Source organism: Octodon degus, unplaced genomic scaffold (assembly GCF_000260255.1).
Source record: "Octodon degus isolate 3935 unplaced genomic scaffold, OctDeg1.0 scaffold00225, whole genome shotgun sequence".
Taxonomy (NCBI): Eukaryota; Metazoa; Chordata; class Mammalia; order Rodentia; family Octodontidae; genus Octodon; species Octodon degus.
Window position 1 is genome coordinate 2,698,275 of NW_004524801.1, and position 11,306 is coordinate 2,709,580.

The window sequence follows — 11,306 nt, forward strand, 5'->3', positions numbered from 1 at the left end:
TTTCACAGCCTTGGAGTTCTTCCAGCCCTGGAGACATGAAGGCTGGCCTACAAGCCAGGTACAGGGGCAATGGGCTTAGCCTTATCTCTGGAGGAGAATGAATGCCAAAGTCCGGAGATGCCAGCAGGGGCTTGGTAAGCACTTGGGGTGTAGCCACACAAGGGGCCTAACGATGTATGTGGGGAAAAACCTAGAAAGGCCTCCGATTTGCCTGGAGTGTCCAGAGTGCGTGGAAGTAGTTCAGGTTGTGCTGCACACTGATGGTGCAACCAGGGGAGGCAAAGAGCATGTGGAGAGGAAGGGAAGAAGGGGGAAAACGGGGGCTAGAGGTGACGGTGAAAGTGTGGTGCAAGTGTTGGTGTCTGGACTGTGCTTTCTATTGTGTCATGTAAGTAAGAGAAATTCCAGAGTATTGCCCGTACACTCAGTGAGTGACAGTGAGGGGAAGTCCCCGGCATACTCCCTAAATTAACATTAGGTCCTAAGGCCAGACTACACCTCAGATAAAGCAAGTATGTGGTAGTACAGTTTGGGCTGAAAGGCATACACAATAGTAGACTGAAATTCAACACAAGCCACCAGTCACATTGAAGATTTTGTCTTGTTTTGTTTTTGACACAAGGGCTCATGTAGTTCAGTCTGGTCTTGAACTCACTATGTAGCCGAGGTTGGCCTGAAAGTAATCTTCCTGCCTCAGACTTGTGAGTGTTGGGATTATAGGCACCAGCTAAAGACATCCTTTAAGATTAAAAAAAAAAAATGTTTAAAGAGGGCCAGCCAAATAACTCAGTGGATTAAAGGGCCTGCAAGCAGGCAAAGGAGCTGGGGTTTGATCCCCAGGCCTGTTGTGCAGGCCCAGCTCCAGGGCATGCTGAGACAGCAATTAAGACTAGGCATGGTAGCACCCGCCTGTAATCCCAGCTCTTGGGAGGCTGAAAACAAGCAGATGACTATGAGTCCGATCTAGTAGTGAGACCCTGAACACCCTGTAGACCCTTCCCTAAAACACAAAAAATAAAATAATTTTTTAAAAGAGAATAGAAAATAGTAAAAGAAAAAATTAGAAACGATACAGAATTTTTTTTTCTCCGAATGCCCTCAGGGCAGGTTTGGCTGGCTTGAGTTGTGGGGATCGAGAATTTTTCACTAAGCAAAATGATAGGAATTTGACATTGGTTGTTGTATTATATAATATTATCTTCAAATTAGTTGTTTAGCTTATCAGATATAGATACTCAAAGTTGGAGAAAAGATTTAAAAAAGAAAATATTGAAGCATTAATTGCTCCTTTCCCTAGACCAGCAGAAACCAGCAGCGCAGTTCTCCAAGCTATTCTACCTATGCACATGAGTATTCTCTTTCTTTTGTCCTTTGCCTCATCCCACATTTCCCTTCCCATTGAACACATTCTTTCCCTTTCACAGTCTCTGCTGTACCTGTCAGAGTTTATTTACTTTTTTTGGTTCTTACACTAGTGAGACACTATGATGTTTGCACATGCAGGTCTGATTTATTTCACTTACCAGCCTGGTCTCTAGTTGCATCCAGTTACCTATAAAAGCCACAAGTTTATCTTTTTTAATAGCTGAGTAATACTCCATTGTGTAAAAATATCACATCTTTTTTACATTCCTCTGTTGATGAGCATTTGGGTCATTTCCAAGATTTATCTATGACAAACTGCACTGCTACAGACGTGGACACACAGAAAACGTGATTTTTTCAGTTATAGCTGAAGACATTTACATGTGAAAAGCCTTTCCTAAACTGTAAAGGACAATCTTATTTCTTATTATACTTAATGCATTTTATTCTGATCTTGCTTCTTTAAACTCTGTATCAATTGATAAGGTTCTTCGCTGCTCATAACTAAAACCAACCTAGATCATTTCTTATTGTTCTCGGTCCAAAGGCTGGAGGTAGACATTTCTAGGGGTGGTTTCAGTGATCAACCATATTATCCAGGATCCAGATTCTATTTTTTCCCCCTCATATTTAGGGCTTGGTTTTTCATTTCTATAACTGTCACCTCATGATTTCAAAGTGGCTGCCACAGCTCCAAAAAAGTCGCACCAGAGTCTTAGTTCTTTTCGTTATAATGCTGTAATGGAATAAGGGAGGCTAGGAAATGGATAAAGAAAGATAGTTTATTTGGTTCATGATTCTGGTGGCTAGAAAGTCCAACCAGCACAGCGCTGGGATTCACAAAAGCTTTCTGGCTGCATCGAAGTGTAGCAGAGAAGCAGGAAGGGAGGGAGATATTCCAGGAGGGGGCAAGGTGATAGGCGTGCTTTGCAACAACTCATTTCCTTGGTCACCAGTCCAGGCTTGTGTGGGTAAGAACTCATTCCCTCAAGAAGAGAATTAATTCCTCTTTTAACTGTCCCAACACCTCTCAGAGGTGCCACTCCCAGCTCCATGGGGACCAAGCTCCATCTTGACTTTAGGGACAAAACTCCATCCAAACAATAGAGAGCAGTGAGCTTTCTTTTTGCACTGGTGCTTTTTCCCCCCCTCTTTTTTCTTTTCTTTTATTGAGAAACAAGAATTAATGAGACAGTTTCAAAACTTATTAATAGGACAGTTTCAATAATTAATACAGGGGCTGGGGAGATGGCTCAGTGGAATAAGCACTTCCTTGGCAAGTGCAAGGGCCTGAGTTCAATCCCCAGTTCTGCCAAGAAAAAAAAATTAATACATTGTACATTGTTTTCTTCTTAATGGTTATCCATAGCACAATTTTTTTTCTTAAAAAAAAATCAGCTTTAAAAACAATCTTCTTTGGAGGCATCCTAGCAAACTCTCCCTAAGCCTCAGTAGAGAGACGGTGGAGGGAAGCAGAAGGTGTGATTATCCATCAAGTAGAGTCTGATGTGCATGGAGAACCCCCGCCCCCCGCATCACACCATCGCATCCCTGGGGTGGGCCTGGATTGGACACATTACCCCCTGCCCAAGATCTCTGTCCCTGCAGCACAAGAAAGAGTGAAGCTACCAAGAGCCTTCCTTCTGCCACTGCTGAGCTGCACTAGGGACACCACCTAAATATCGAGCTTCTGCACAGTAGAGACTAGCAGCGCATGCCGCGGTCATTGCTCTGAATGCTTGGATCGTAGCAACTCCCTTCAGGTTGGGAGTAAGTCACATTTCAGCACAAATCCCCAGGGAGTGCACTGAGCTCCTGCTCAAGACTTTCCTTGAACAGCTTGGATTTGCGATACAGTGTTCTCTAGCAAAAAGAGTGTTTTAAATGACATTTCTTAGGGCTGGTTTGTACTAAAGACCTCAGGCTGTAACAAATAGGCAGTTTACTCTAACATGTCACAGATGTCACCGAGATTGGTTTCTTTATGAATGAAAGGGTTACTCGGGTCCACTGGTACCAGTTACACAGTGGTTGTATGCAATGGGGGTGTGTTGGGTTGGAATTGGTTTCTTTTCTCATTTTCAAATTCGTATTTGTTACTTATCAAAGCATGTGTAGTTGAGAAGTCAGTTTATTTTTCCTGATTTGCATACATTAGAAGCAAAGGTAAGCTGACTCAAAAGCTGTGGTAGTCCTGTAACTGAATGTTGTCCAAACTCTGGCTGCAGCCCTAGGAGGTGCTCACAGGGGCCTGTGGCCAAAGGAGGCTCTGGGCCTGTGCCATTCTCATGACCATAGCCTTGAAGAGATTAATTTGAAAAGTCCTATGACACTTTCAAGAGAAACCAGAAGTCTGGAATTTTATGGGAAATGTTACTGGTCACCTTTATGGCAGCTGGGACCACTACCTGCAATGACCACGTAAAGAAGGGAAGGCTGAATTTAGCTCATGGCCCTTCAGGATTCAGTCCCATTGGCTGGCCAGTTCTAAAGCAGAAGCATCATGGCAGAAGGGTGTGCCAGGGCAAAGCTGCTCACTTCTGAGGGCCAGGAAGCAGCACGGAGGGGAAGAGCTCCCTGAGAGATGCACCCTCCAGGGCCCCAGGGATCTCCTTCAGGCAGTCCACCTCCTGACCACACACTGTGCTATGAACTCCAGTGGGTTAACCCACCCAGGTGACCCCAGAATTTCTCCAGGAGCCTCTCAGTCCCATCAGGGCAACAGCGAAGTTTAACCATCTCAGAAGTTTCCCAGTGTTTCTGATATTGACAGGCTCCACAATTTTGAAACCCTAAGGGCCAAAGAAAACCAGTGTTGTGGGCCTGTTGCCTGGCAACCAGGATAGAGAAGCCCCTTGTGAACAGATGAGATGCGTGGTGGACCAGGAGAAGCCTGGATCCTCTTCAGCAGATTCGCTTTCTCTGAAGGTCATTGCTTCCTGTGGGTCTGCCTGACTCCTCCCTTAACACCACATAATTAGCTCACCCAGCTCTGAGAAGGCCACACAGTGGCCACACTCGGCCATCAGCTCTCCTTGGGAACAGGAGCCCCCTGGAAGGCCAGACTCATTCCTGACTCAGGGGTGGCCCTGGCCAGTGAGGCTGCTTCCTATCAGGGTGGCCCAGCATGGGAGCAGCCCATGCTGGCATGTCCCTCTGCCCTCTCCCCTCCCTTGGACCTTGTCTTGGGTATTGGTGTGCTTTGAATGTGACCCAGAAGCTGTGCGCTGGAAGCCTGGAGATTCCCACTGGAACAGTTAAGGGGTGGGCTTCAGTAGAGCGCGGTCAGGGCAGGGCACTACTGTCCTCATGAAGGACTAAGTTCTCATGGCGCCCCAATTCTCACCACAGTTGTCATCAGGGCTGTGGGATATTATCAAGTGGCTTCCTTCCCCACACCCAGGGGGCTCTTCTACACATGGCTCTTCCTCCTTCTCAGCCATGTTGTGACAAAGCTGGGAGGCCCTCACCGGAGGTAGAGCAGAGGAGACTGACAGATCCTGCACTTAAACCCTTCAACACTGTGAGCTGAATAAACTCCTTTTCTTTGTGCAATATGCAGCCTTGGGTATGTTGCTGTAGCAGCAGAAAATTACAATGAGTTGTGTCCCTTCCCTCCCTGTCATGCTAATCTTCAACTCGGTCTCTGCCTCCTGTGGAAACTCATCTGTGAGACTTGCTCTGCTTGCCTTTCTGTGCATTTTAGGGAGCAAGAAGATTAAGATTTTTAATCAAAGACTGGGGTGTGGGGGCGCACGCCTGTAATCCCAGCTCTTGGGAGGCTGTAAACAGGAGAATCACTATGAGTCCAATCTAGTAGTGAGACCCTGAACCCCCTATAGACTCTTCCCTAAAATGCAGGAAAAAAATAAAATTTTTAATCAAGAGATAATAATTTGAAAAACAACATCAACAAACCTGCCCACATGTGGACAGGGAATGTGACTTAGTGGAGATGCTTAGTGTCTGAAGACCCTGGATCCCATCCCCAGCACAGCAGCCTACCACTCGGTCGCTCAGTCAACTCACCTGTTAGTCCTGCTTTTTTTTTTTTTGTTTGTTTGGTGGAACTGGGGATTGAACTAGTCCTGCTTTGTATACACACTTATTACATGGATTTCCCCCCACCCCCAGAACTGAACTCAGGATTTTGCACTTGCCAGGCACGTGCTTGTATGGTAGGTTATATGCCTGGCCCAGAATATTTTAAAAATAGAGATTATTTTGTCCTTGTCTTTTGATAATTAGATATTAAAAATTAATTATGGAGCTGGACATGGTGGTGTGTACCTGTAATCTCCATAGTCAGGGGGCTGAGACAATAGGATCACTATGAGTTTGAGGACTACCTGTGCCACAGAGTGAGGCCCTACCGTAAAAGAGAGAGAGAGATAGAGAGGAGAGGGAGGAGAGAGAGAGAGAGAGAGAGAGAGAGAGAGAGAGAGAGAGAGAGAGAATTAAATAATATACAAACTCTTTGTGGCTAATCAGGAACTTTCTGTGAATTGTGAATGAGGAAAAAAAAATTCGTTGCTAATCTTTTCTATTTCTACCAGCTGGTTGTGGAAATTTCGTAGGAGTGAGACATAAATACAGGAAAATTTTCTGAGTATCTTTGGTGTACTATGTTTTCAGTTATCAGGTTATATATTAGAAAATTGGGGTCTGACCAATGAAGAAAATGATTTGCAGTAACCAGGGCTGGGAAGTCACTTTTTTACTGGTTACAAGTTTTGAGAGGGTGAAAGCAACACTTGTTTTAGTGGGGAGGGAAAAAAAAGTTACTTTCAGGCCAAAAGGAGTGAATAACACAGCTATTGAAGGAAGGGCACCCAGGGCGGGAGCCAAGTCACAGGCTGTATCTCCTGAGCTGTGTGGAGTCGGAAGGAAAGGGCGCCTCGGCCTTGGCCTCCCTCGGCCGCCTGCCCTCCCCTGCGCCAGAACCCACTTTCTCCCACCAGGGAAGAAGCACACATATTCACTAATGGGCAAACCTGCATCCCAGGAGCTGCCACCAAGCCTGAAACGCCTCGTTTTTTTCTTGTCGATACTAGGGATCCGGGCATCAGCCGCTGAGCTCCACCTCCAGCCCCTTCTACTTTTCTTTTGAGGGAGAGTCTCACTAAGTTGCTGAGTTGACTAGGCTGGGTTCAAACCTGTGATCTTCCTGTCTCAGCTTCCCAGAATGCTGGGATTACAGGCATGTACTGCCTTGTCCAGCTATGACTTCATTTTTTTTTTTTTTTACACTACTACTGTATAACTATCATTGTTCTTTACTTATGAATTTTAAAACAAACACTTAGAAATCCCAATGGTAGGATTTCCTCCCTTCTTTTCCAAAAGAAGAGAGCAAACACTTTTCAGGAATACACCCCTTCTCTGAGCCTGGGTTAGCTGACCAAAGAATTCAGTTCAACTCAACACTACTCGATTAAGAAGAGAGTCACAGAACTACAATGAAAAGTTATCTGCCCAGCTCCCAGGGCTCAGGTGTGCTGTATATTTTTCATGTGTAGATGACGCGGCAGGGTACTGGGCTGAGCTGTGTCCCTTAAAGATTTGTGTATTGGAGCTCTAGCCCCCAGCATAGGGCTGTATTTAGAGACGGTGCCTGCAAAGGGGTGACTGAGTGAAAGCAAAGCTTTTGCTGTGGGCCCCAGTTCAACCTGACTTCCATCCTCCTAAGAAGGTGCCTCCTGCCAGCCCTGGAGAGGTACCTCCAGACCCTCCAAACTAGTCAAAGGCACGTCCAGCTGGGCACTCACGGATGGCAGAATCTACTGGTGAGTACGGGGCCAGCCACCATCCACACATGTGAGTTCTGTGGGACGTTTTAGATGCAACCCATAACATGTGGGTACAATGGAATATTATTTACCCATAGGGAAGGAATAAAGTCTTATCATGTCTGGCAATACTGATAGAATGGGAGAGCATGTTAAGTGAAACAAACCCAGGTCAAAAAGATGAATACTGGGGCTGGGGAGATGGCTCAGTAGAATAAGTGCTTCCCTGGCAAGTGCAAGGGCCTGAGTTCAATCCCTGGCCCCACCAAAAAAAAAAAAAAAAAAAAAGATGAATACTTAGGGCCAGCCAAATAGCTCTGCAGATTAAAGCACATGTAAGCAGGTGCAGGAGCCGGGGATTTGATTCCCAGGCCTGCTGTGCTGGTCCCAATTGAGACTGGGCATGGTGGCACGCACCTGTAATCCCAGTTCTTGGGAGACTGTAAACAGGCGGATCACTACAAGTCTGATCTAGTAGTGAGACCCTGAACACTCTGTAGACCCTTCTCTAAAATACAAAAAAAGAAAAAAAACAAAACAAAAAAGAAAAAAAGATGAATACTTGCATGTAGGAACTGGAAGAGCTGAGTTTGAGAAGAGGCAGCCTCATTCTAGAAGGAATGGGCACCGTGGACTAGTGTCCAAAACTGATCAATGTGGCTACACTGAGACACAGGCGATGCCTGTCGTAGTGAATGCACCACTGTGGTGACAGTGAGACCAGTAACACTTTGCTCAAGAGTAAAATATAGTCTGAAAGGTGTTGATTTTAATATTAGAAATGGATAAGAAATGAATAATATTCTAGAATCTAGATCATATTCTAACACCAAGTACCTTCTGTATGATTCATATTCTAGCATCCTAAAGTAATTTGCTGGAAGAAATTTGATTCTGAAATCCTAGGAATCGGGTTGCTGAGATAGGTCAGTGGCATAAGTGCCTGACTGGCCAGCGCAAGGTTCTGAATTCGACCCCCAGTACCACATGCCTTGCCAGCCAGGAACCCCAGGAGCCCTGGACCCCAGGAACCAGGGAGCAGTGCCAAAACCTGGCATAATGGCGCACGCCTGCAAGCCCAGTGGATGAGTTCAAGCTGCATAGCAAGATCCTGTATTAAAAATAATAAAAAAATTTTTTTTGAGAAATCAGGCTGGCAAGATAGCTCAGTAGACTAAATGCCTGCTTAGGCAAGCACAAGGACGGGGTTCGATCCCCAACCCTGCATGCCATGCTGGCCCCGCCCCTGGGCATGCTGAGCCGGCCATTGAGTCCTGGTGCAATGACACACGTGAGAAGGCTGGCACCAGGAGCATCACTACGAGTCCAAGCTGCATGGTGAGACCCTGTACCAAATACTTAAAAAAAAAAAAATTCCAGGAACTTTGAAGTTGTCATTGAGGTGTCCATAATCCAGTATAGATAAAAGCCCAAAGAAAAGAATTATGATCAGATGGATAGGATGACTGGATTAAGTTTCAGTTCTTTAAAAAGGGCTGTTGTTGTCCCCAAGGACTCATTAAGGCAACCTAGATAGGCATGGAGGGAATCATATATAAAATTCCTTAAATAATAATGTATTTACTTTATTATCTTTTTAATTATTTCTTTTTTATGTATTTAGTACAGGGTCCACAGGGTCTCACTATATAGATCAGAGTCATAGTGATTCTCCTGTTTTCAGCCTCCCAAGCACTGGGATTAGAGGTGCGCACCACCACACCCAGTCTCAGTCACCATCTCTGGGCACCCCCAGGGCAGGGCCAGCACAGCACGCTGGGGGCTGAACCCTGGCCACTGCGCCCTGCCTAAGCTGGCACTTTAGTCTACAGAGCTATCTGGCAGCCCTTCATTATTATTATTTTTGAAGAATAGTAGAAAAGTGGTTACTGGAAGCTGGAAAGGGTGAGGGGGAAGATGGCTATGAGCACCGAGGCACAGCTGGAGAGAAGCAGCTGCTGATGCCCCACAGCACAGCAGGGAGCCTGGCTGACAGTAGCTCACGGGGTACGTTTCACATAGCTCGTAGGGTTGTAATGTTCATAATGCAAAGAAGCGAGACGAGATTGAGGTGATGCACGTGCTGGTTCTGAGGCTCTGCTCACTGGACATTGTATACATGTTTTAAAAATTACTTTGTACCCCACAAACATGCACAGTTACTGAGTCAGCTGAAAATTGAAAACATTTCACAGGAATACCAAGCAGCGCGGCAAACCCCCCACCTGACACCCCTGCATGCCCCCGGCAACCTCTTCAGCCTAATGCACTGCATTGATCTGTTGCCTCTTCAGGAGCCGCACTGGGCTGGGCAACTTGGAGCTGGGGGTAGGGGTGTGTCCTGGAGAGAGGTCCCTGGCTCCCTCCAACCCAATGCCTGAGTATCGCGACTGTGCTGACTGTGCCATCTCTGAGGGGGACAGTTACGAGGGGGTGGCTTCTGTGTGGGACTTTGGCTGGAAAACAGAATTGCAGGTGCAGTCTTAGAGAGTGAGTCTGTCTTGGGCATGTCATCTAACCTTTGTTTTTTATTTTAATTTTATTTTTTATTCATGTGTGTATTTGGTACAGGGTCTTGCTATGTTCAGACTTGTAGTGATCCTCCTGTCTCAGCCTCCCCAGTGCTGGGATTACAAATGTGCGCCACCACACCCAGTTTCGGGGCCAGCATGGCATGTGGTACTGGGGATTGAACTCCAGTCCTTGCACTTGCCAGGCAGGCACTTAGACCACTGAGCCATCTCCCCGGCCCGAATCTCTATCTTTCAAATGGACAGTGTAGGACACAGGTCAGAAAGCTGATGTGGCTACTCTATGAAAAGTTGAGGTAGAAAGAGCGTAAGGTGGTTCTCATCCATGCTAAGCAGACAGGAACAAGAGGGCTCCTCAGAGGAGGTGACAGTCTGGGCTGGTCATAGGATGGGCAGGTCACCCTGGGCAGAGGGGAACTTGGATGGACAATGATGATCTAGGCAGAGAGCTGAAGAGAGAAAGACATGGCTTGGTGAGTCGTTCTGGGTGACAAGGAGGGCGTGACATTTGGAAGCATCTTGTGAGGGCTTTGGAAAAGTCGGATCAGAAGTGACCAGAGGTGATCACATTCCTAGTCAAGGACTGTTCAGAGGGAGCAGGGTGGAAGGACCACTTCAAAAGCCCCTGGCCCTCCCTGAAGATATGGGGTACGGCACAGGGCTGCAGCAGGGTGGATCTAGGTACAGCTTGGGTTATTAGACAAGGGACAAAAACCAGGTTCAGTCAAAGCTGCCTCCCACTTTTTCCAGCCTGCGCATGCCTAGATGATGAGGCCAGGAACCTCCTGGGGAGAAAAGGTGAGGCCCGGGCTTGTTGGTTCTTGTCTGGGGAACATGCTGGAGTGGAGAGGATGGCACTGCTTGTGATTCTAGCCAGGTGGTGGCGTATGCCAGTAACCCCAGCTACCAGGAGGCTGACGAAGGGGGATCACAAGTTCCAGACCAGCTTGGGCAACTTAGTGAGAAACAAACAAACAAACAAACAAAAAGGCTGGTGATGTGGCTCAGTGGTAGAGTTCCCAGGTTCAATCCCCAGCGCTCCCTCTCCCACACACCCCCCTCCACACACACACACACACACACACACACACACACACACACACACAAAGGAGTGAGGAGTGATTCTGGCTTTCTATAGGTCATTCAGGAGCCCATAGTGCTTATAATGTGAACCATGTTTTTTGTTTGTTTCTTCCTGAATCAGGGTCCTGCTATGGAGCTTAGCCTTGAACTCACTGTGTAGCCCAAGCTTTTAGGGATCCTCTTGTCTCAGCCTCCTGAGTGCTGGGATTACAGGCATCGGCCACCACTGCCAGCAGGCCATGTATTCTCCTGACTCATCAGCATGATCAATCCTCCTACCATCCTTACAAAGGACACTACTGTGCGACTCATCTCAGAAAGCCAGCGAAGCACAGACACGCTAGGTAAGTTGCCCAAGGTCACACAGCTGGTAAGAAACAGAAAAATTATGGCTGAGGTCAGACTCTTTTGCTTTTAATCACTAGGCACTTTTTCCCCTACTGCTTGTCTAGGTTGTGTGTGTGTGTGTGTGTGTGTGTGTGTGTGTGTGTGTGTATGTAAACCCGAAACAACTCCATACAGATAGAGATTAAATGGT

The 11,306-nt window shown here is 46.7% G+C and overlaps 1 non-coding gene across 1 annotated transcript; it reads left to right on the forward strand.

The window, feature by feature from the left end:
* Nucleotides 1–7,756: 7,756 nt before the first annotated feature.
* Nucleotides 7,757–7,886, forward strand: LOC111813797. Its single transcript, XR_002818964.1, has one exon. It is a non-coding gene; the product is annotated as a small nucleolar RNA SNORA1 (small nucleolar RNA).
* Nucleotides 7,887–11,306: the final 3,420 nt, after the last annotated feature.